The sequence below is a fragment of the Bos indicus genome, chromosome 15 (assembly GCF_029378745.1).
Source record: "Bos indicus isolate NIAB-ARS_2022 breed Sahiwal x Tharparkar chromosome 15, NIAB-ARS_B.indTharparkar_mat_pri_1.0, whole genome shotgun sequence".
NCBI classification, from domain to species: Eukaryota; Metazoa; Chordata; class Mammalia; order Artiodactyla; family Bovidae; genus Bos; species Bos indicus.
In genome coordinates, this window is record NC_091774.1 from 79,427,202 (window position 1) to 79,452,724 (window position 25,523).

A 25,523-nucleotide genomic window follows, 5' to 3' on the forward strand; every position below is an offset into this window, starting at 1 on the left:
TCAGCTGACTTGTTAGAATTCTGTGCTTATTTCAGGGACATCTGGAGCCAAGGTGCTGATCCTGTCTAGTCCGGGATGAAGTCAACTAGCTAGTGATAGATATTCCTGTGCCAGGGTCTGAGAGAGACATGGTGTGCCTTCTGTGCTAGTTTATTAATGTTGGTCATAAGAAAAAACAAGAAAAAAAAAAAAAAAAAAAACCTGGCTTGCCTGGTGGCTCAGAGGTTAAGAATCCACCTGCCAGTGCAGGACACATGGGTTCAGTCCCTGACTTGGGAAGATACCATGTCCCATGGAGCAACTAAGCCCATGAACCTCAACTTTTGAGCCTCTGCTTTAGAGCCTGGGAGCCACAAAAAGAGAAGCCACCACAATGAGAAGCCCACTTACCACAACTAGAGAATAGCCCCCACTTGCTACTACTAGATAAAAGCCCACATAGCAATGAAGACTCACAGGCAAAAATAAATAAAATTATTAAACAAACAAAACATGAAACTGATAGATGATTTGCACCCAGTTTCTGTAATTGTACCCAAACAGGATCCTATGTGCCCTTCCAGGGACCAGCTTCCCCTATATTATGCACTTCATCATCTCTACAGAAGTGTTTTTTTATAGATAACCTTATCAGATGGGCTTTACCTGACTTGTTTTACAGATGGGGAAGTGAAAGTGAAAGTGAAGTTGCTCAGTCGTGCCCGACTCTTTGCAACTCCATGGACAGTAGCCTGCATCAAGCTCCTCCATCCACGGGATTGTCAAGGCAAGAGTACTGGAGTGGGTTGCCATTTCCTTCTCCAGGGAATCTTCCCAACCCAGGGAATGAACCCAGGTCTCTCACATTGTAGACAGAAGCTTTACCTTCTGAGCCATCAGGGAAGTCCAGATGGGAAAAGCCCCTACCAAATAGAAGATGTTAACTACTGGATGACCATGAGCACATAGCCCCAGGGCCTTCTGGAGCTTAAGAACTGATAGAGTTAACCTCTGGGACATCACCCTGCTCTCTCCCATCAGCCAGTTGGAGAATAGTGCATGAGCTGATCAGCACAACCTAGGCTGGGACCCGCCCCTCCCACACCTGACTTTTAAAAATGCTTGGCCAAACCCTTCAGGGAACTTGGGGCTTTTTAGGTCATGAGCCACCTGTCTCCTTGAGTGACTCTGCAATAAACTTTTCTCTGCTCCAAAATCCAACGTTTTGGTTTGTTTGGCTTCTCCGTGCATCGGACACATGAACTTGATCTCACATTAGGTTTTCTTGGTTTCTTCTGTTGCTTTTGGTCAGACAGCCTAATTTTGGCCACCCAGCCTTCCTTGGACATTAATGTGGCTTTCCTAAGTCCAGGTCTTGTAAGCATCTGGTAATTCATGATTGAAAATACAAACAGCATCCTATGTCCCTGAGGAAGGAACTTGGGAGCTGTGTCTCCAAGTCCTGGACCTCACTGATGTTTATCTGTGCTGTCTCTTTCCTCGTTTATTGGAGTCTCATTTCAATGATTCAGCACTGTGTAATTGATGCTTTATGCTAGTTTTGTATTCACTCTGGAATATGATACAGTTATAAGTCTATACACATTGTCAGCTCCTGGCTCAAGCAAATCTCAGGTGTCACTGGATGAGGCCAGATGAGCAGCTGACAGCCCTGAATACCTGATTTTCGGCCCTCCTCTTCCCCCTTTCTCCTCATCCCCTTCAAACTAAAATTCCCTCATATTTTCCTTTAACATTCTCTCTTCAAAACTGTCTGTGGATTGTTCCTAGTTGTTTTGTTCAGTCACTCAGTCATGTCTGACTCTTTGCAACCCCATGGACTGCTGCATCCCAGGCTTCCCTGTCCTTCAACAACTCCCAGGGTTTGCTCAAACTCATGTCCATCAAGTTGGTGGTGCCATGTAACCATCTCACCCTCTGTCATCAGCTTCTTCTCCTGCCTTCAATCTTTCCTAACATCAGGGTCTTTACCAACGAGTTGGCTCTTCACATCATGTGACCAAAAATTTTGGAGCTTCATTTGCAGCTTCAATCCTTCCAATAAATATTCAGGACTGAGTTCCTTTAGGACTGACTGATTTGATTTATTTGTATTCCAAGGGACTCTCAAGAGTCTTCTTCAACACCACAGTTCAAAGGCATCAGTTCTTTGGCACTCAGCCTTCCTTATGGCCTAACTCTCACATCCATACATGACTACTGGAAAAAACCATGGCTTTGGCTAGATGAAACTTTGTCTGCAAAGTAATGTCTTTGCTTTCTAATATGCTATCTATCTTTGTCACGGCTTTTCTACCAAGAAGCGAGTGTTTTTTAATTTCATGGTTGTAGTCACCATCTTCAGTGACTTTGGGGCCCATGTAAAGAAAGTCTGTCACCGTTTCCATTGTTTCCCCATCTACTTGCCATGAGGTGATGGGACCATATGCCATGATCTTAGCTTTTTGAATGTTGAGTTTTCAGCCAGCTTTTTCACTCTCCTCTTTCACTCTCATCAAGAGGCTTTTCAGTTCCTCTTCACTTTCTGCCATAAGGGTGGTGTCATCTGCATATCTGAGGTTATTGATATTTCTCCTGGTAATCTTGATTCCAGCTTGTGCTTCTCCCCAGCGTTTCTCATGATGTACTCAAATAAGCAGGGTGACAATATACAGCTTTGACGTACTCCTTTCCCTGTTTGGAACCAGTCTGTTGTTCCATGTCCAGTTCTAAGTGTTGCATCCAGATTTCTCATGAGGCAGGTCATGTGGTCTGGTATTCCCATCTCTTTCAGAATTTTCCACAGTTTATTGTGATCCACACAGTCAAAGGCTTTGACGTATACTGTATACACACACATAAATACACTCAGAGGAAATGTATGACAGAACAAACATTATACTAGTTTAGGGGGAGGTCCTGAATTGATGAAGTAATTTTGAATAGGTATTACAAGACATGACAATGTTGTTTTAAGATAAAAGTGAGAGAATTGCAGTAAAAAACCATGAGTAATTATGCAAAAAAGAAATATGGGTGGGTCCCTGCTGTTACAGCACATGCAATAGTCAACCCAAAATGGATTAGAGACTTAAATGTAATTCTTTATACTGTAAAAACTACAAGAAAACATAGAGGGAAATATCCTTGACATTGGCAATGATTTTTTGAATGTGGCACCAAAAGCTCAGAAATCAAAAGCAGAAATCAAATTCATAGAAATGGTGAGTAGAGTGAGGACAGGAAGGTGTGGGAAACAGGGAGATGTTGGTCAAAGTGTGTGAAGTTTCAGTTATGTAGGATGAATAAGTTTGAGACACCCAAAGTGCTGCATGGTGATCATAGTTAATGATTATATTATATTGGAAACTTGCTAAGAGAGTAGATCTCAGGTGATCTCAACACACACACATACACACACACACAATGATGTGAGAAGGTGGATATGTTAATTAGGTTTGATATAGTACTCCTTGCACTGTATATATGTGTGTATGAAAACATTGTGTTCTACTTCTTGCATTGCATCCTCAGTCATATCTGACTCAGGGAAAAAATCACCCAGTGTTCTTGGGGTTTGTGGTCTCTTCTACAGAAGATACAGGAAAATAAACAACTGCAAATATATGTAAATTATTCAGCATAATAAATACTACAAAGTTAGGATTCTAGATTATGGATACTTGGAAGGGTATAGATTCTATAGCCAGGGCAGGAGAGCCTGGCTAAAGGACAGTGCTTCTTGTTGAACACATGTGTGAATACTTTAAGCACAGTATTATTTTTATACACCACAAGGTGGCAAGATTTATCCAACAAAAGCGTCTTTCCTTGTTATGCTGAAGTTGGACTGGGTTTTTTGACTGTACACATATGGACACAAATAATTATATAGAAAAAATTTTAAATCATTCATAAACACTGTCATTAATTATATTTAATATGTTTATAGATAGAGGGAAATAATTCTTTTAAATTTCTATTAGAAGGCTATATTAATTCATGTCTGTTACTAAAAAGAGTCAAAATCCCTAAAGTATATAGAAGGAAAATGAAAACTCCATTCAACCTACCACTTTATGTTTAACCTGCTTCAGGTCCAACTGATGACCCAGAAGGATGGGATGGGGAGGGAGATGGGAGGGGGGTTCAGGATGGGGAACACATGTACACACATGGCTGATTCATGTCAACATATGGCAAAAACCACTACAATATTGTAAAGTAATTAGCCTACAATTAAAATAAATAAATTAAAAAACATAAACAAACAAACAAAAAATAATCACCTTCTTTCATCTTTTTAAATAGACAAATATTTTTTTAAGGTTAAATTTAATTTCAGGACAAGATTTATTGGAAAGTACAGAACATAAATCCTTTTAACAATTTTTTTCCTTTTATATTTGCCTGCAAAAGAGTATTATAATGTTGTTGTTTAGTCATTCAGCTGTGTCTGATTCTTTAGTGACCCCATAGCGAGCCGCCAGGCTTCTCTGTCTATGGGATTGTCCAGGCAAGAATTCTGGGGTGAGTTCCCATTTCTCTCTCCAGGAGATCTTCTGACCAAGGGATTGAACCCATGTCTTCTTCATTGGCAGGCAGATTCTTTACACTGAGGCACTTGGGAACTCTGGTGTTAGAGTATTTGCTTTCAATTACATTTCCATGATTGATTAAGTTATCTTTCTTGAAGGCAGGGACTACATGTTTGTTTGCTTTTGATTTTTAAACTCAGCAATGCCTATTTGTCTTACCATACATATATCTCTAATATTCTTGTCAGAGCACTGCTTGATAAAATTTATGGAATTAGATAGGAATTTCACATTACCAGAAAAGCTGCAATTTCTGAGATTTTATGCCATCTTCCCTAAAGGATACGAAGAGCACCTCAGTATTCAAAATAAAGAAATCAAACAATATTAATATTAATTCTAAAATTATATATTATCTATGTTAAACAAGGTTCTAAACACTTTATGTGTTTTAACTTATTTTGCAAATTATTCATAGAATGCTTAAATACAGTTGCTATTTGCTGTTTTAAAAAACAATTTTACTTCTTAGAGAAATGTATATCTTATACACTTTTTATTTTAGTTATCTGAGGTTTAAGAAAGTTTCCCACTGCCCTAGGCAGGTTTTTGTCTCTTTCAATTGTTTGAGGTTTGAGTGAGATGATATCCATAAAATTATCAACCCTGTGCCTGGAATTCAGCAAGAACTTGCCATAGTAACCATTCTTTTTATTAAGTGTTGAGAGTGGAGGACAGAGGTGGAGGGATTCCTGAGTTCTTGGTGTTGATGGTGCTTTGCGCATGTGTCTTTTTGAATCATGGTTTTCTCAGTTATATGTTCAATAGTGGTGATTCTATTTTTAGAATTTTTTTAAGGAATCTCCATACTGTTCTCCAAGTGGCTGTATCAATTTACATTCCCATCAACAATGCTAGGGAACTCCCTTTCCTCCACACCCTCTCCAGCATTTATTGTGTGTAGGTTTTTTGATGATGGCCATTCTGATCAGTGTAGATTGGCACCTCACTGTAGCTTTGATTTCCTTTCTCCTGTATGGATGTGAGAGTTGGACTATAAAGAAAGTTGAGCGCAGAAGATTTGATGTTTTTGAACTGGAGAAGACTCTTGAGAGTCCCTTGGACTGCAAGGAGATCCACCCAGTCCGTCCTAAAGGAGATCAGTCCTGGGTGTTCATTGGAAGTGCTGATGTTGAAGCTGAAACTCCAATACTTTGGCCATGTGATGTTAAGGACCAACTCATTTGAAAAGACCCTGATGCTGGGAGAGATTGAAGGCGGGAGGAGAAGGGGACAACAGAGAATGAGATGGTTGGATGGCATCACCGACTCAATGGACATGAGTTTAAGTAAACTCCGGGAATTGGTGATAGAGAGGGAAGCCTGGCGTGCTGCAGTCTATGGGTTCGCAGAGAGTCAGACATGACTGAGCGACTGAACTGAACTGAACTGAACAATTAGTGATGCTGAGCATCTTTTCCTATGTCTCTTGGCCATCTGTGTTTTATTTAGACCTTTAGCCAATTTTTTGATTGGTTGTTTGTTTTTAGATAGTGAATTGCATGAGTTCTTTATATATATTGGAGATGAATCCTTGTCAGTACCTTGTACGGAAATGCACCTCGTTGGGGATCACCATTACAAAGAACAGTGAGTGATTCATACTATTTTTGCAAGATGGTGGGGGAATGCCAGATGTTTTAGGCTAATTTTTGACTTGAATTATGTGGCATTACTAGAAGCATGCAAGATGGAGTAGCTTGCAAAAATATTGCAAGCTCAAGGAACAGCATGCTCAAATCCAAGGAGAGGTGCTCATGGTGGAGGCTTTCCAGGTTATAAGACAGAGTTCGAAGGGTCTGCACCATTGAAAGCATGGTGATGATGACTAGCAGAAGATGTGACTGGGCAGGAAGACCGTAATTTATGAGCCTTTTTGTGTCATGTAGGGAAGCACGAACTATTATCTTGTCAAGTTCCAATACTGGTCCTAGGTTATTTAGAGGGACTGTGATTTACAGTAGGGTCATAAACAGAACTGAAGTGACTTAGCAGCAGCAGCAGCATAAACAGAAACATTTTTCTTTGATTGAGATCCTGTTTATAGAAGTACAAATGACTCAGCCTTAATTTGTCTAGCCTTGTGCAGGGATCTCCTCTATTATGCAGCTCAGTTGGTAAAGAATCCACCTACAATGCAGGACACCCTGGTTTGATTTCTGGGTTGGGAAGACCCACTGGAGAAGGGACAGGCTACCCACTCCAGAATTCTCAGGCTTCCCTTGTGGCTCAGCTGGTAAAGAATCTGCCTGCAATGTGGGAGACCTGGGTTCAATTCCTGGATTGGGAGGATCCCCTGGAGAAGGGAAAGGCTACCCACTCCAGTGTTCTGACCTAGAGAATTCCATGGACTAGTCTATGGGGTCACAAAGAGTCTGACACGGCTGATCCACTTTCAATTTCCTCTATTATGCAAGAGTATTTCATAAATTTAAGAGCACAGTCAGTTATTATGACCTTGCTCCTTTTTCTTCTCCTTCCAAAAAATGGCCCCTGTGCCTGACATAGTTACAGTTAAGCAGCTTTGCCCTCTTGCATTCTCTGAGTATATTAGTGTGACTTGCTTAGTTATGTCTGACTCTGTGATCACACAGATTGTAGGCCACCAGGCTCCTCTGTCCATGGAATTCTCCAGGCAAGAATACTGGAGCTGGTTGCCATTTCCTTCTTCAGGGGATCTTCCTAATCCATGGATAGAACCTGGATCTCCTGCATTGGCAGGCAGATTCTTTATCATCTGAGCCACCAGGGAAGCCTCATTCTCTGAGTGGTCCTTAGGGATCCTAGGCACACAGTGACGTTTTCTGCCCCTTTGCCTTAGTTCCCCTTCATCCTTTGCTTCAAGATCAGGCAAATGTGTATGGCACTGAGTGGGTGTTTAGATAGAGGAGGGCTCTCCTATCCCACCTGTAGTGGTGAAAGCCTCCAAGTCACAGGATAGGAGTGACACATAGGTTTTGCAGAGGCTCTAACAGCACTTTGCCTGACCAAGTACTATTTCCTCCTTTTTCTTTCCAGGACTCAGATATGAATATTTGAGTACATCATCAAAAGGCATTTTTTAAAAGTTGACAGAAAGTTTTATATATTTAAGATGTATGACATGATGCTTTAATATACATATACACTGGGAAATGATTATCACAATTAAGCTAATTAACACATTCATTACTTCATGTAGTTACCATTTTTTATGAGTGATAAGAGCACTGAAGATTTATTCTCTTAGCAAATTTCAAGTATATCATATACTTGTTTTCTACAGTACTTTTTAAAAATTAGTCTTAATTGGAGGATGATTGCTTTACAGTGTTGTTTGTTTCTGCCATAAATGGACATGAAGCAGCCACAGATATGCCTCCATCGCCCTACTCTCGCACCTCCCTCTCCCTTCCCCACACCATTCCATCTCCCCACCCCATCACGCCTCCTCACCCCATCCCACCCCATCCCTGTAGGTTGTCACAGAGCCCCACACCCCTTTAGCTTGTCACAGAGCACTGGGTTGAGCTGCCAATGTCATACAGCAGATTCCCACTGGCTGTCTATTTTGCATATGGTAATGCATATGGTAATGTATATGCTTCCATGCTCCCCTCTCAGTTCGCCCCACCCCCTCCTGCCCCCACGGTGTCCACAATTCTGTTCTCTATGCCTGTGTCTCTGCTGCTTCCTGCAGAGACACAGAGGAGCCTGGAGGCCTCCAGTCCATGGAGTCACCAAAAGCTGGACATGGCTGAGCGTCTGAGCACATAGGTTCATCAATACCATTTTTCTAGAGCCCATCAGTTCAGTCGTTCAGTTGTGTCTGACTCTTTGCGACCCCATGAATTGCACCACACCAGGCCTCCCTGTCCATCACCAACTCCCGAGGTCCACCCAAACTCATGTCCATCGAGTCGGTGATGCCATCCAGCTATCTCATCCCCTGTCGTCCCCTTCTCCTCCTGCCCCCAATCCCTCCCAGCATCAGAGTCTTTTCCAATGAGTCAACTCTTACATGAGGTGGCCAAAGTACTGGAGTTTCAGCTTTAGCATCATTCCTTCTAAAGAACACCCAAGGCTGATCTCCTTTAGAATGGACTGGTTGCATCTCCTTGCAGTCCAAGGGACTCTCAAGAGTCTTCTGCAACAGTTCGAAAGCATCAATTCTTCAGTGCTCAGCTTTCTTTATAGTCCAACTCTCATATCCACACCTGACCACTGGAAAAACCATAGACTTGACTAGACAGACCTTCGTTGGCAAAGTAATGTCTCTGCTTTTGAATATGCTATCTAGGTTGGACATAACTTTCCTTCCAAGGAGTAAGCATCTTTTAATTTCAGGGCTGCAATCACCATCCACAGTGATTTTGGAGCCCCCCCAAAAATAAAGTCTGACACTGTTTCCACTGTTTCCCCATCTATTTCCCATAAAGTGATGGGACTAGATGCCATGATTTTTGTTTTCTGAATGTTGAGCTTTAAGCCAACTTTTTCACTCTCCACTTTCACCTTCATCAAGAGGCTTTTGAATTCCTCTTCACTTTCTACCATAAGGGTGATGTCATCTGCATATCTGAGGTTATTGATATTTCTCCCGGAAATCTTGATTCCAGCTTGTGTTTCTTCCAGCCCAGCATTTCTCATGATGTACTCTGCATATAAGTTAAATAAGCAGGGTGACAATATACAGCTTTGATGTACTCCTTTTCCTATTTGGAATCAGTCTGTTGTTCCATGTCCAGTTTTAACTAGTGCTTCCTGACCTGCATACAAATTTCTCAAGAGGCAGGTCAGGTGGTCTGGTATTCCCATGCTTTTCAGAATTTTCCACAGTTTATTGTGATCCACACAGTCAAAGGCTTTGGCATAGTTAATAAAGCAGAAATAAATGTTTTTATGGAACTCTCTTGCTTTTTCCATGATTCAGTGGATGTTGGCAATTTAATCTCTGGTTCTTCTGCCTTTCCTAAAACCAGCTTGAACATTTGGAAGTTCACAGTTCACATATTGCTGAAGCCTGGCTTGGAGAATTTTGAGCATTACTATACTAGCGTGTGAGATGAGTGCAATTTTGTGGTAGTTTGAGCATTCTTTGTCATTGCCTTTCTTTGGGATTGGAATGAAAACTGACCTTTTCCAGTCCTGTGGCCACTGCTGAGTTTTCCAAATTTGCTGGCATATTGAGTGCAGCACTTTCACAGCATCATCTTTCAGGATTTGAAAGAGCTCAACTGGAATTCCATCATCTCCATTAGCTTTGTTCATAGCGATGCTTTCTAAGGCCCACTTGACTTCACATTCCAGGATGTCTGGCTCTAGGTGAGTGATCACACCATCATGATTATCTGGGTCATGAAGATCGTTTTTATACAGTTCTGTGTATTCTTGCCACCTCTTCTTAATGTCTTCTGCTTCTGTTAGGTCCATACCATTTCTGTCCTTTATTGAGCCCATTTTGCATGAAATGTTCCCTTGGTATCTCTAATTTTCTTGAAGAGGTCTCTAGTCTTTACCATTCTGTTGTTTTCCTCTATTTCTTTGCATTGATCGCTGAGGAAGTTTTTCTTATCTCTTCTTGCTGTTCTTTGGAACTCTGCATTCAGATGCTTATATCTTTCCTTTTCTCTTTTGCTTTTCACTTCTCTTCTTTTCACAGCTATTAATAAGGGCTCCCCAGACAGCCATTTTGCTTTTTTGCATTTCTTTTCCATGGGGATGGTCTTGCTTCCTGTCTCCTTTACAATGTCATGAACCTCGGTCCATAGTTCTTCAGGCACTCTGTCTATCAGATCAAGTCCCCTAAATCTATTTCTCACTTCCACTGTATAATCATAAGGGATTTGATTTAGGTCATACATAAATGGTCTGGTGGTTTTCCCTGCTTTCTTCAATTTAAGTCTGAATTTGGCAATAAGGAATTCATGATCTGTGCCACATACAGGTCCCGGTCTTGCTTTTGCTGACTGTGTAGAGCGTCTCCATCTTTGGCTGCAAAGAATATAATAAATATGTATGTATTAATATACAATGCTTGTTTACCCTTTCTGACTTACTTCACTCTGTATTGCAGGCTCTGGGTTCATTCACCTCCCTAGAACTGACTCAAATGTGTTCCTTTTTGTGACTGAATAATATTCCATTTTGTATAGGTACCACAGCTTTTTTATCCATTCATCTGTTGATGGACATCTAGGTTGCTTCCATGTCCTGGCTATTGTAAATAGTGCTGCAATGAACACTGGGCTACGTGTGTACTTGCACTATTATTTATTACAGCCATCATGCTGTACATTGGATACTCAATGCTTCTGGATCTTTAAACTGAAAATCTGTCCTCTTGGACCAAAGTCTTCCCATTTGCACCAATGCCCAGTCCATGGCAACCACCATTGTATTCTACTGTTTTGATTTAACGTATAAGTGAGATTCTGCAGTATTTTTTTCTGCATCTGGATCTTTCATTTTGCAATATGCCCTCCATGTTTATCCAGATAGCAAGGTTTCCCTCTCGCTTATGGCTGAATAATAATAGACTTGATACACAATGTTCTACAAATCACCCCTGTCTGCTTCCATGCTCTGGGATCAGATTTGCACAATTAATCTCTTTTCCCTCCAAGGCTGAGTGTTGTCCAAGGATGTTCTCTAGTTCTCTGTGTAAATTTGCATTTATGTGCCCACATTTGTGTTATCCTTATACTTCGTGAAATAGCAATAATTAAAATAGGCACACAGCTTAAGCTTACCCATAGTCATACCTGTTTCAATTCTGGAGGAAATGAGGAAACAATGTGATATATTTTAAAGCACTGGAGTAAAAATATGACACAAGATTCTAGAGAATTATTAGAGCAGCTGTCAAGAGGAAGGATTCAAAGCAGGAGCTATGAGAAGCCAGAAGTTTAGTGCCAGCACAGTAGTCTAAGCATGAAGCAGGCGGCAGCCAGATGAGGAGGGTGTTTTTGAGATAATGTGTTGCAGTAGGTTTAACAAGAGGTGTAGGAACTGAAAACTGAAAGAAAGAATAGATATAAGAGAAAATTCTGGGGAAAAATCAGACAAAACCTGCTGTTTTTGTGTAAATAGTCTACTTGGATTTCCATATAGGATATTGTATAAGCTGGCAAAAAACAGCCCCTCCCCTCCAGTTGGGGAAGTAGAAGTAAAAGCAGTTCCATTCATAAACTTTTAATGTATTATTATAAGCTACTATGAAATTACAAAAGCAATCTCCAGCAAGATTTTTTTTTTTTTAATTTGGAATGTCTACAGACAGTGTGCATGTGTGTGCTCAGTCATGACTTTGTTAGACAAAGACTAACAAACAGTCTCCATGTTCTGTAGCCTGCCAGGCTCCCCTGTCCAGGGATTCTCCATGCAAGAATACTGAAATGGGTTGCCATTCCCTTCTCCAGGGATCTTCCCAACTCAGGGAAGATGTAAGAACCCTTACATTGGCATGCAGATCTTGAGACCCATGTGGTCTTTTATTTTTATTTTTTAATTTATTTATTTTAATTGGAGGCTAATTTTACAATACTGTAAAATTACTGTAATACTACAAAACTTTACAATACTGTAGTGGTTTTTCCCATACATTGACATGAATCCACATATTTGAGGTTTTATGTCTCTGAGGTGCTGAATTAAGGCTGTTTCAACCAAGGTAGGAAAGCTGCAAGCTGTAACCAAATGCAAAACTATTCTAATACAATTGCTAATTAAATGAAGAAGCGTTTCTAAGATGACAGTGACAGGCACAGGGAGTGAAAACAGAAAGGAACAAGGCTTTTACCCTCTTCTAGATATCTAGCCTCCTTCACCATGTGTTCAGCTCCCTTAGTATAACTTCCAGGCAAACTTCCCAGGTGTTGCATGAAAATTTGCATAATCCCACTGCTCTTCAGGTGTGTCCCAGAGTAGTCCTTGTACTCTCCCTCTGAGTTCTGCTTGGATATTATCTCTTGTACTTGGAAGCAAAGAAAGATTTTGTATGGTCTGTATTTCATTATTGTAATTGTTCTTCAGTAGCTAATTTGTGTGAGACTCTTTGCAACCCCTTGGACTGCAGCAGCCAGGCTTCCCTTTCCTTCTCTATCTCCTGGAGTTTGCTCAGACTTGCGTCCATTGAGTTGGTGATGTCATCCAACCATCACTTCCTTTGCCATTGTGGTGATGGTTGAGTTGCTAAGTCATGTCTGACTCTTGCGACCCCATGGACTGTAGCCTGCCAGTCTCCTCTGTCCATGGGATTCTCCAGGCAAGAATACCAGAGTGGGTTGCCATGCCCTTCTCCAGGGGATCTTCCCAACCCAGGAACCGGATCCAGGTCTCCTGCGTTGCAGGCAGTTTCTTAACCGACTGAACTGTGGACTACAAATTATTCTTGAGCATTGGTTGTATGCTGACTATTCTTTGGCTATTCCTTTCTGCCAAACTCTCTTTTATCACAAATGCAGGCATAGAAGTCACAAAGCTGAAGGGTTTTACGGATCAACTGGGCCAATTATATTCATGGTGAGAGTTCTCTTCCTACTTCATCCCAGAAAGATAACTGGCATTAAAATTGGTCACTTGGCACCAGGATAGCACGTGGCATGTTCTTTGCTTTTAGAAGCAAATCCCAAAGGGATTCTCAGGCTTATATTTTCTCCCAGTATTGTTACCTTTGGAAACAGGATTCCTGTGGAGTGAATAGAAGGCACTTTTGATTCTAAGGTAATCTGAAAAAATTTGGCTTTAGTTGAAATTCAAATGAGAAAATGAGGAAATTTATAATTCACAAAGCAACTATCTTGTTGAATTGACCAGGCAAAAAAGGTCAGTAAATCACCATATGGTAAAAAACAAAACACATTACAATATAATCAAATCATAATATAATTCCACTTCATGAAATACAGCAAGGTTTTCTTTCCTATAGTTATAATTGATGAAGAAAGCTGAAAGAAAGAAGTAAAGTCACTCAGTTTTGTTCGACTCTGCAATCTCATTGACTATAGCCTGCCAGGCTCCTCCATCCATGGGATTTTCCAGGGAAGAATACTGGAATGGGTTGCCATTTCCTTCCCCAGATGCCAGAGTCCAGCTCCAGCAGCCAGGGAATCAGCCTGAAGAGATGAGTGGTGTTGGCGGAAAATGATGCAGCCTCTGACTCAAGGCGTGGGACTGCATGTTTATTTCAAGCTTCAGGTTCTCTTTTATACTTTGACAAAAGCATTGGATCAGAGGTTTGACATTTTCAGTTCCCCCTCACCCAGATTTATTGTCTCATTGTTGCACTTCAAACAGAGTTCCTGCTTCAGTGATTCTCTCAGAATCGTGTTTACTTGTGATTACATTATAACTCATGCTTATGTCTGGGCTGCATACCACATTCCTCAGTTTATTTCTTATCTTTCTAAATCCTGCTTGCCTCTAGTATCCTAAGCTCACTATCTCCTAAAAAGGCTTCTAGCTATTAATATCTCTAAAATTCCTAATCCCTACAAGCTATAGTAAAATATGCTAACACTACAACATTCCTTAAACTTTTAACTTCTAACTATTCTTAACTATTCCTAAACCCTAAACTCAGCAAACTTTCTTTGCCATAAACATTTCCCTCACAAACAGGTCTCAGATAACAATCCTTCCCATGGCTTCAAGCTGCAGCCTACATGCTCATCCTGGAACGTTCTTTGTAAAGATCCTTGAACAAATGTCAATGGTTAACTTTATGGATTATTCTCTGGGCACAACTGCAGAAGGCTTTGTGCCTTCTCATGCTCCTCTCAAGAACAATAAGCACCTTAACATTCTTTCCAGCCAACTCAATCCAAAAAAGGAAAAAAAAAAAAGTCAGAATCACAAGACCTAACTCCTTCATCCCAGGACTGTGCCTGTGGGAAGAGGAATGGGGCCTGGGGCCATGCCTCCATTTTGTCAGAAATGCCTAACATGGCTCCCTACACCCAAGGCATCTTTCCGATCCAGGGATCAAACCCTGGTCTCCCACACTACAGGCAGATTGAAATGCCTTCAACTGTCTTTTCCTTCATTCTTGTTCTTTCTTTTCAGTGAAACAGATAATTAGATGTATACTCTATGGATGTTTCATTCTCATAAACCCTGAGTAGTTGCATGCCAACTGTATGGCCCAATGTCTCCTTTTATCTTGTAGTAAGCTGATCCTTCCTTAATGTCGGTAAGAGTATAGAAATATTTTCATGACTTTGAAATGTTTCTTTTTATATGTTGTGAAGTTCATGGGATAGAATCTCTTTAAGAGAAAGAGCAAAATTTTATATGTCTATCAATCTAGCTCTACGTATATCTATATCTTTGTCTATATTTATATCTATTTCCGTATATAATGTATCCATCTATACTTATAGTTCTATATATATTTTTCACTTTTCTTTTTTGACATCTAAGATTTATGTATAAAATATAGATATAGACGAATATATTTAGGCATTTCTTTGGGATCATATTGTGCTATTATAACTATAACTCAAGAAGTACCTGATTAAATTATCAAACTGAATGACACAGATTGCAAACATATTAACCTTGAAGAGGACTGAGAGATCACAAAGACCTCAGCTTCTTTTGGATAACCACCCCCGAAACCATCTACCTCTTAAATCAGTCTCCTGATAATGAGAGATGAGGAGAGATATTCTGTGGGAAGAAAGTTTCTGAGTGTCCCTTCTAACAAGGCATGCAACCAGCTCTAAGTCTAATAATGAATGGCAAGTAAGGGTACCTCAAAAATCTCTCTTTTGTGTCTTTATATATATAAGACTACTGTGTAATATATTATGAGGGTTTCCCTGATAGGTCAGTGGTAAAGAATCAGCCTGCAATGAAGAAGATGTAGGTTTGATTCCTGGGTTGGGAAGATCCCCTGGAGAGGGGTATGACAACTCACACCATTATTCTTGCCTGGAGAATTTCATGGACAGAGGAGCCTGGTAGGGTATAGTCTGTGGGGTTGCAAAGAGTTGGACACGATTGAATGATAAACACTTTCACTAAAGTCTCATTGAATTGAGAAGGTAGGTGAGAATATAAAGCTTTAGAGGTTATCATTTTATTTCAAATGGTAACAACCAACTCAGATCAGAATCCATATTTCTTGATTCTTGATCTTAAGCAGCTTCCAGGAAGACGCTTTGTTAAAAAGGATCGTGGCTCCCAACACTCCTGAAATTCTAAGAGAACTGAAACATTACTTACTCCAATCCTCGTTTGCTTATTCTGAATAAATTCTACTTTGATAATAAATGTAGCATTAACATTTTTAAATTAAAATTATGGATTCCATTCATCAAAAAGATACAGTTACAAGAGAGCAATTATTTATATTTTTTAGCTTAAATCCATCACCTAAATCTTCCCAGGTGGTGCAGTGGTAAAGAACCCACCTGCCAATGCAAGAAATGTAAGATATGCAGGCTCCATCCCTGGGCCAGAAAGATCCTCTGGAGAAGGAAATGGCAACCCATTCCAATATTCTTGCCTGGGAGATTCCATGGACAGAGGAGCCTGGCAGACTACACAGTAAATGGGGTCACAAAGAGTCAAATGTAACGGAGTATGCACACTCATGCACACACACACACACACACTCATCACCTAAAAATATATATTTTATTTTTTCTTGGGTATAAGATGTTTTGAAAGCCTTGACTCTAATAGTAGAAATATATCCATGCCTGTTCAGAACCCTGAAAACCCTAATTTAGCCAGTTTTCGATTGTGCTATGTGGTGTTATGTTTCTTGCACGTTGTACCATAGACAAGCCGAGATGGTTCTTCCCCATTGCTGGTGGTGGAAATGCTTCTACTTTCGAAGGAAAGAAGACTATTAGAGGTTGAATTCTATAATTTAATGTGTTAAGTGATCATAAACTGGGTGGCCTAAAGCAGCAAGAATTTATTCTCTCATAGTTCTGGAGCTCAGAACTCAATGGCACTAGGTTAAAATCCGGTTGTCCACAGAGGCACAATCCACCCCGAGGCTCTAGTGGAGCTTATCTTTCTTGTCTCTTAGGCTTTCTGAGGTTACTGGCATTCCCTGTGCTCGTATCACTCTGAATTCTGCTTCTCTAGTCACATTGTTCCTTCTCTGGGGTCTGTGGTCAAATCCCTCTCTACCTCCTTTCTATAAGGATATTTGTGGTTGGATTTAGGGCCCACCCTGATAACCTTCTTATTTCAAAATTCTTAATTTTTAACTTAATTATCCTTTCCCCATAAAGTACATCCCCATGTACCAGCAATTAGTAAAGCACTAATTTGAAAAGATACGTGCATCCCAATGTTCCCAGCAGCACTATCTACAAAAGACAAGATATGGAAGCAATGCAAGTGCCCAGCAACAGATGAATGGGTAAAGATGTAATATACGTATGTACATAGCAGAATATTGTGAGCTACAAAAATTAATGAAATTCTGCCATTTACAACAATGTAGATTAATCTAGAAAATACTAAATGAAGTAAGATAAAGACAAATACTGTATGACATCACATTGTAGAATTTAAAAATACAAATGAATATATATGCAAAACAGAAATAGACTTACAGCTACAAGAAACAAACTAGTGGTTATACCAATGGGGAAACCAAGGTAAAGGGACAAATTAGGAATATGGGATTAAGAGATACAAATTACTATGTATAAAATAGATAAGCAACAAAGATACAACGTATAGCACAGAGAATCATAGCAAGTCTCTTGTAATAACTTTTAATAGAGTATAATCTGTAAAAATGCTGAATCATTATGCTGTACACCTGAAATTAATGTAATAATGTAAATCAACTAAACTTCAAGAAAAAGAACTTGAACATCTTAATGGGCCATATTCTACCTACCACATTCCCCCAAATCATTCAGTTTGTTAAGTTTAGTTTTTTTGTTTTTAATTTTTATTTCTATAGGAAATTAAACCACGTTTTGAACACAATTATCCATTGATCAATATTTTAACTTCCTTTCAGCATGCATTTGAATGTCATACATACATAGATATGGTCTCAAATTCCTATTATCTAAGTAAACCTGTTGTATTATTCTAGTTATACATTTTATTATTATTGTTTTACTTTATTTTTAGTTGTGTTCTTGGTTTTATGGATAAACAGTTAAATAAAATATAAGTATTACCTTCAAAGAAATTTACATAAATGCACTTTCAAGGTTATCCCAAAGTGTAGCTAGACTAATAAAAGTATGCTTCTTCAGGTAATTCACTAGTAAAAGAATTTAAGAGCTCAAATGCAAACTCCCTTTTTAATGTCTTCCACGTGCTCCCCAATCACTCTAGCTGCGAACAGAAAAGAAGATGAATAAATCACCATCTCTCAAAAGGAGAATGATTAGAAAAAAAATGTATGGTGACATACTATATTATGTTCATAATTTGATCTTTCAAGGCAGCATAGAAAGATTTTACAGTTTTCTAACAGGAATAATTTCCAGTTCAGCATAAACAAATTTTTTTTAAATGAACATGGTATATGCATCAGTTGAGTATTTAAACAATCTAAAATGACATATAATGGGGAAGCTGATAACATCAATACCTTAAATCATGACATACTGATCATTTTTTTACAGAAAAGAATGAAAAAAAAGCTCAGACTCAATGGATGAAAAAAATTATACCACAGTGAAGGAGTTCATACTTTTAGGATTTACGACAGACCCGTGGTTACAGAGTTCTCTTTTATATCTTCCTCATTATATATATCAGCAGTCTTTTAGGGAACATCACCCTGATTTCTCTGATCTGTGCTGATTCTTGGCTCCACACACCCATGTATTTCTTCATTGGGAATATTTCATTCCTGGATCTCTGGTATGCTTCCGTCTATGTCCCCCAAATCCTAATGACCTGCATCTCTGACGACAAGCGCATCTCTTTTGCTGGCTGCCTAGCTCAGTTCTTTTTCTCTGCTGGACTGGCCTACAGCGAGCATTACCTGTTGGCTGCCATGGCTTATGACCACTATGTGGCCATCTCTAACCCGTTGCTTTACTCCCAGGCCATGTCCCCAAATTTATGTGCCAGTCTTGTTTCAGCTGCCTACTTTAGTGGCTTTGTGAACTCATCCATCATCACCAGTGAAACATTTACCTTGAGCTTCTGCAGGAACAACGTCATTGATGATTTCTTCTGTGACCTGCCCCCCACCCCCTTGTCAAGTTGGCCTGTGATGTGAAGGAAAGCTACCAGGCTGTGCTGTATTTCATACTTGCCTCCAACGTCATCACTCCTGCCATGCTTATCCTTGCCTCCTATTTCTTCATCATTGCTGCCCTCTTGAAGATCAACTCCACCCAAGGCCGCTTGAAGGCCTTCTCCACCAGTGGCTGTCACCTGACAGCTGTCACCTTGTACTATGGGTCAATTCTCTTCATTTACTCCCGGTCAAGTACGAGCTATGCCCTGGAGAGGGATAAAGTGGTGTCTGTGTTCTACACAGTGGTGATTCCCTTGTTGAATCCCTTGATCTATAGCTTAAGAAATAAAGATGTTAAAGATTCCTTGGGGAAAATGTTAGATAGAGCAAGGTTTCTTTAGCAAAGGCTTTGTAAACAATAAGTATAATGGTCATCTGAGTTAAATTCACCCATTCCAGTCCATTTTAGTCTGCTGATTCCTAGAATGTTGACGTTCACTCTTGCCATCTCCTGTTTGACCACTTCCAATTTGCCTTGATTCATGGACCTAACATTCCAGGTTCCTATGCAATATTGCTCTTTACAGCATCAGACCTTGCTTCTATCACCAGTCACATCCACAACTGGGTATTGTTTTTGTTTTGGCTCCATCCCTTCATTCTTTCTGGAGTTATTTCTCCACTGATCTCCACTAGCATATTGGGAACCTACCGACCTGGAGAGTTCCTCTTTCAATATCCTATCATTTTGCCCTTTCATACTGTTCATGGGGTTCTCAAGGCAAGAATACTGAAGTGGTTTGCCAAGGGAGAAGACTCTTGAGAGTCCCTTGGACTGCAAGGAGATCCAACCAGTCCATTCTAAAGTAGATCAGTCCTGGGTGTTCATTGGAAGGACTGATGCTGAAGCTGAAACTCCAATACTTTGGCCACCTGATGCGAATAGTTGACTCATTGGAAAAGACTCTGATGCTGGGAGGGATTGGGGGCAGGAGGAGAAGGGGATGACAGAGGATGAGATGGCTGGATGGCATCACCGACTTGATGGACATGAGTTTGAGTGAACTCTGGGAGTTTGGTGATGGACAGGGCGGCCTGGCATGCTGCGATTCATGGGGTCGCAAAGAGTCGGACACAATTGAGCGACTGAACTGAACTGAACTGAACTTGGTAAACAGAGAGGTGTTTTTTTTTTTTTTTTTTGCTTGTTTTGTGTTTTACAGATTAGTTTCTATTTTATTGATAACAGTCTGTAAATCTCAGAAATAAATAAATTAAGCAAAAGATAAAATCACTGAATAATGTAGAAATACCAGCCTTTATTGTCTTTTTAAGTCAGCACTGAATAATGTAGAAATATCAGCCTGTATTGTCTTTTTAAGTCAGCACTGGTGTTCTTGAATATTTTTTTAAATAAATCAGTCTGTGGCAATTGGAAAAACTACTAGGCATGCTAGCTCAGAACAGAGTTTATATTATTACTGGAATTCTGAGAAGTTTTTTTTTTTTTTAATTACAATTGACAGCTTATTAATTGTAATTTTATTGATAACAGTCTGTAAATCTCAGAAATAAATAAATTAAGCAAAAGATAAAATCACTGAATAATGTAGAAATGCCAGCCTGTATTGTCTTTTTAAGTCAGCACTGAATAATGTAGAAATACCAGCCTGTATTGTCTTTTTAAGTCAGCACTGGTGTTCTTGAATATTTTTTTAAATAAATCAGTCTGTGGCAATTGGAAAAACTACTAGGCATGCTAGCTCAGAACAGAGTTTATAGTATTACTGGAATTCTGAGAAGTTTTTTTTTTTTTAATTACAATTGACAGCTTATTAATTAATTAATTAATTGTAAGTATAATATTATAATCTAATATAGAATAATAGTATTGGTTATGCAATCACTGTCATGACTAGACAGATGAAATCTCTTCGTTCCAATCAGATAAATCATAGATAAGATAAAAGAACACAAACACAGATTTTTTGATTCCAGAGATACTTATTCATTTGTTATGAGTTAGTGCTAGTTGAAAGTTCATAAGTACAATATCTACTGTAAAATGCCATTCAAAATAAATTTGCTTTTCTTTTCTGATTTTCATATTTTTGCTTACTGTGATACAAAGATTTCCTTGACAGCATATATAGGAAAGAACGACTATATTTAGAGTTATGGCAAGCTTCTAATAAAATAATATTTTCCCAAAGAAACAAAAGAATGAAGGGCAAAAGAAGAGCTGCTCTATGAAACAGAAATGGAGAAGGAGATAAAGATAGATAATTAGAGGTAAAAAGATTTCAAAAGCTTTACATCCAAGAGAGGATTTAGAGTTTGTTAGGGCTGCCATATCAAAATACCAGAGACTGTCATAAACAATTGAAATATATTTCTCACAACTCTGGAGGCTGAAAGGCCAAGATCAATGAGCCAGCATGGTTGGTTTGTTCTGACGTCTTTTTCCTTTGCTGGCACTTGGTCACTTTCTTACTTTCTCCTGGCTTGGATTTCTGTGTGTGTGTGTGTGTGTGTGTGTGTGTGTGTGTGCATGCAAAAGCGTCCCTGGTATCTCTTTTCCTGTTTCCATTTTTGTTTGTTTTTATAAAGATACCAGTCAGATTGTATTAAGGTTCGTTCTAACCATCTCATTTTAACTGAATTTCCTTTATAAAGGCTCTATCTCCAAATTCAGTCACATTTGAATTTACTGGAAGTTACATCTTCAATACATGAATTTTAGAGGGTTGCAATTCAAGCCATGGCCCCAAGAATGGGTAGTGTTTCCTGATGAATGAATGAAATGAATGAGGAAGTGTAGCCTGGACAGATAGTGAAACATAGGAGAGGGAAAAACACTATGAATCACATGATAATATCTATAAAAGTCCAATTAGTACAATTTGGAGAGTTTTTTTTTTTTTTTTTAATCATGCAAATGCTGTGTGTGCCTAGTCAATTCAGTCGTGTCCATCTCTGCAACCCTATGGACCATAGCCTGCCAGGCTCCTCTGTCCGTGTGGTGCTCCAGGCAAGAATACTGTGGGTTGCCATGCCCCTCTCCAGGTAATCTTCCCAACCCAGGGATTGAAACTGCTTCTCCTAGGTCTCCTGCATTGGCAGGCAGGTTCTTTACCCTAGCGCCACCTGGGAAGCCCACACACACAGTCACACACAGGTATGATTACATTTGACATATTCATTTTGAGAGTGGACTTTTAATGAAACGCTCCTCATTTTACCATATCCTAATTAATATATTATCCCCATGCTCCAAATGACCTCCAATTGTGTCTTTGGAGAAGGAGGCACATATTTCTGGGATGAACTGCAGAAGAGATCCCAGTGGACTACTGAGGAAACACTTATATTAGATCTAACACAGCTCCCCAAAGCATCAGAGGAGAGGGAAGAGGGTGTTGCTTCCTGGAGTGTCCTTCCTGATCAAGAGTAAGCAACCAGGGTTAGGGGCAGCTAAGTGCTCTGGCTTTCTGTGACCTCAGACAGAGTCTGGCCTGGCTCTCAAAGGGTCATTCTTATGCAAACACACACACACACACACACACACACACAGAGTCTTCTAACTTGAATTTCGTTCATGTTATATGTGCCCCTCATTTAGAGTTCTAATTCAGTCTGGTAGTTATGGTGGATCATCATATATCCATGTACATAGTAGAGAAAATAAGAGGCAAAAAAAGACATGCTTTTTTGACTCTAGTGGTTCTGAGAATGCTGTGCTGTTCAAACAGCTAGTGTGTGATATTTTCCTTCTTGGTCCTTATTTTCTGGTGCTAGAAGGATGCATTCTTCCCTCAAATTTTAAGTGCTCCAGTGAAGGGAGAAAGGGACAGAGGTGCTTCAGGGATCACACAACATATGAAGTCCTTTTATATGGGAGGCTCAACAGGACTGGCTCTGACGTTTTCTTTGTTGCTTATTTTATTCATTTTTAAATTGCAATTTATCTCCAATTCAGAAATTATTTTAGTCCATCTTGGTGGTTATGAATCTTCTCTTTATTTACTCTTCCTTTTCATTAGTGACATAATACACTGACCACTTGAGGGAAGATGTGTCCTGGGGAGTTTGAGCAAGGTTAGAAAGGAGACGTCTTTAAATTATAAAGGTAATTACTCATTAATTAATTTTAGAAGAATTTATTAAGTGCCAATTACATGCTAGGAACTGTTCTATACTTCGGAATACAGCAATAAACAAAACAGAAAAGTCTTTCTGACCTGTGTTGTTACATTCTGGTGAAGAAAGAGGAACAATAAACTTAAGCAAAAGGAGAAGATTGCAGTTGTTGTCCAGTCACTGACTGATTCTGTAAGTGACCCCATGGACTGCAGCACTCCAGACTCCCAGGTCCTCCCCTGTCTCCCGGAGTTTGCTCAAATCCATGTCCATTGAGCCAATGATGCTATCTAGCCATTTCAACCTCTGCCGTCCCCTTCTCCTTTTGCTTTCAGTCTTTCCCAGCATCAGAATCTTATGTCTGGGGAAAAAGGGCAGGATCTGAGCAGAATAATAAGGATGGGGATTGTTGATGGGAAGGGAATATAAAATTTAAAATAGATTGATGAGGATGGGCAGAAATGCCAGAAAGTGTCATTTGATAGAAACTTAAAGAAGATGAGAGTGTGAGTCTTGAAAACATCTGGGGAATAGTGTTCACACTGGGAACAGATAGATCCAATATATCTGATGCTGGGCCGGGGCTGCTATTCTTAAGAAACATTGAGAAAGTCTATGAGGTTGAAACAGAAATAAAGGAGAAGTGAGTAAGGCTCTGTAGGTAATGGGGGGCCTGCTTGTGAAGGACATTAGGGCCACTGCACAGACTTTGACTTTAAATAAACTAGTAAAGTTGTAGGTTTTTTTTTTTTTTTTATTTTAAGAACAAGAGTTACATGAATTCCCTTATTTTTGTAAACAACAATACTGACTGATACATTGAAAATAAACTATAGAGGAACAAATGTGTAGACCAGTTTGAAGGATTTTGCAATATTTTTGGCAAAAATGGTAGTAGTTTGACCAAGATGCTGCCAGTGCAGGTGATGAGAAGGACTCAGATTCAGGGAATGTTTTGAAGGCAGGGACATGAGGATTCCTTGGAATTTTGAAGAAGAGGCAGGAGAGAAGGAGAGTAGGTTGATTCCAAATGTGTGGCTTCAGTAGAATTTACTACTAATAAGATAAATGAGCAGTTCAATCTGTTTGGGGGAGTGAGGGCTAGGAATTCAGCTGTAAACATGTGAAGTTCAAAGTATTCATCACTCATTTCATAATTATAGATTACTAACATTGCAAAGAATTTAGGAATCTTTTAGGAGTTGAGTTTTTAACCTAAAAATCATAACTACTGAGTCAACGAATAGATATCTAAGGATTTGTCATCTCTCAAAACTTTTGATTGTTTCAGTTCAATTCAGTCTCTCAGTTGTGTCTTACTCTTTGAGAATTCATGGACTGCAGCACACTAGACTTCCCTGTCCATCACTAACTCCTGAAGCTTGCTCAAAGTCGTGTCCGTAAAATCAGTGATGCCATCCAACCATCTCATCCTCTGTCTTCCTCTTCTCCTCCTGCCTTCAATCTTTCCCAGCACCAGGGTCTTTCCCAATGAGTCAGTTTTTCACATAAAATAGCCAAAGTATTAGAGTTTCAGCTTTAACATCAGTCTTTCCAATGAATATTCAAGACTAATTTCCTTTAAGAGGGACTGGTTGGGTCTTCTTGCAGTCCAAGGGACTCTCAAAGGTCTTCTCCAACACCACAGTTCAAAGGCATCAATTCTTCAGTGCTCAGCTTTCTTTATAGCCCAACTCTCACATCCATACATGACTACTGGAAAATCCATAGCTTTGACTCTATGGACCTTTGTTGGCAAAGTAATATCCCTGCTTTTTAGCTTGCTATCCAGGTTGGCCATAGCTTTTCTTCAAAGAAGCAAGTGTCTTTTAATTTCATAGCTACAGTCACTATCTGCAGTGAATTTGGAGCCCCCTGCCACTCCCACAAAAAAGCAGTCTCTCACTGATTCCATTGTTTCTCCATCTATTTGCCATGAAGGGATGGGATCAGATGACATTATTTCAGTTTTCTGAAGGTTGAGTTCTAAGCCATCTTTTTACTCTCCTCTTTCACTTTCATCAAGAGGCTCTTTAGTTCTTCTCTTTATGCCATAAGGGTGGTGTCATCTGTATATCTGAGGTTACTGATATTTCTCCTAGAAATCTTGATTCCAGCATGCACTTCATCCATCCCAGCATTTCACATGATATAATCTGCGTATTAGTTGAATAAGCAGAGTAACAATATACATCCTTGACATACTCCTTTCCCAGTTTGGAACCAGTCTGTTTTCTTCATTTTTGGTTCTAACTGTTACTTTCTTATAGGGGTCCAGCCCAGGTTGATCCAGGGAATTCGAAGCGGGGACGGCATCAGCGATCAGGAAACAACAGCTTATTTAAATGTTAATTAAAGATATAAAGAGTGGTTAAATAAGGATATCTCAGTAGGAAAATTCAGTGGAGAAAAGAGGCTGAATAACTTGGTTTACGTGGAAAGCTAATAAAATTCCAATACAAGGAATTTACGTCACCTACATAGGCCACAGGCGTCCTCCCGTTCTCCAGAAGGAGAGGAGACACTAAGGCCTCCCCAGTCAGATCTTAGAAGCCCAGGCACAATTAGTAGGCTTGATGAGCCTCCACGCTACAGATGGGAATTCAGCCAGAAGGTGAGAGAAAGAACGACATGGGGAGACC

At 39.7% G+C, this 25,523-nt stretch overlaps 1 pseudogene; it reads left to right on the forward strand.

Moving 5' to 3' along the window:
• The first annotated feature begins 18,203 nt into the window (after nucleotides 1–18,203).
• LOC109569090 (olfactory receptor 9G19-like) lies at nucleotides 18,204–19,142 on the forward strand (annotated as a pseudogene).
• The last annotated feature ends 6,381 nt before the right edge of the window (nucleotides 19,143–25,523 follow it).